Raw genomic sequence first — 1,262 nt, forward strand, 5'->3', positions numbered from 1 at the left:
TGAGTTATGAATAGACATGAGGATAAATGTGTTATTATATTGTGATTATGAGAATAATCATGTGTTTTTGAATGTTACAGAAAAAGTCATATACTGAGAAATGGTAGATAATCCCTTTCAATCAGAAAGGACCTCTACTGGTTATGGAAGAGGTCGGGGAAGAAGAAACGTAACACAAGGTGAGGACCCGAAAAATGTGATGACGATAGAAACGCGAAGTCGTAGTAGGGGTCGAGGAAGAGGTAGAGGTATTAGACAAGAATGTGAACTGTCGGCTCAAGAAAGTTCAATGTCTGGTCATGGAAGATGAAGGGCAAGGGGTGGACACAATATTCCTGATCCTGGATTTATTACCCAGGAAATGTTGGCAGCAAAGTTGGGAAAGTTTCAAGAAAGTTTGGTAAATTTGTTGGGGCATACAACCTAAAATAATCCAGACGTGGTAAGAAATCCCGATTATCAAGAGGAAGCTGGAGCTAGTACACCGGTAACTGGTACATCTGTACCCCTTACTTCATCCTCAGTACAAAAAGAAGGAGATATCAAATAGTTTCTTGCCTGTAAACCTCCTAAGTTTTCGGGTGAGCGTGATCCTGGTAAAACTATGTGTTGGCTTAAAGAAATAGAGTTGAGTCTGCAAATTAGTAAAGTTACACAGAAGAAGATAAAGTCATGTTTGCTGTATCTCGTTTGAGATCAAGTGCTTTATACTGGTGGGAAGTCCTGTCCAGTTCAGATCCTAACATTTTAAAGATTATGTTATGGGAAGAATTTGTGGTTAAGTTTAAAATGCAGTATTGTCCTGAAGATGCGGTAAAAAAGTTAGAAGATGATTTCCTTCGTCTTGAGCAAGGAAACATGTCAGTCTGGCAGTATACAGAAGTTTTTATGGAACAATCTAGGTTTGCTGAAGCCTATATAATATCTAAAAACAGTAGAGTGAGAAAGTATATCTGGGGATTGGAGTTGAATCTTCGGAAATATGTAATATCCAGGAATCCGATAACATTTCAAGCGGCAGTTGATGCAGCTGAAATTCAAGAACAAGACATTAACCGACAACCACAAGAAAAGGTTGGAGAGAAAAGAAATGGGGGAAGCTACAGTAACTGATTTCCGTAGATCGAGGTTTATGGAAAATTTGAATCGGCCAGTCTCAAGATTTGCTGAAAGGGCGTGTAACCGATGTCATAAGATACATCAGGGAAATTGCAATACCGAATCTCAAGTATGCTTTAAATGTCAGGAACCAGGACATATAG

This window comes from Cynara cardunculus, assembly GCF_001531365.2.
Source record: "Cynara cardunculus var. scolymus isolate 2C chromosome LG 6, CcrdV1, whole genome shotgun sequence".
Taxonomy (NCBI): domain Eukaryota; kingdom Viridiplantae; phylum Streptophyta; class Magnoliopsida; order Asterales; family Asteraceae; genus Cynara; species Cynara cardunculus.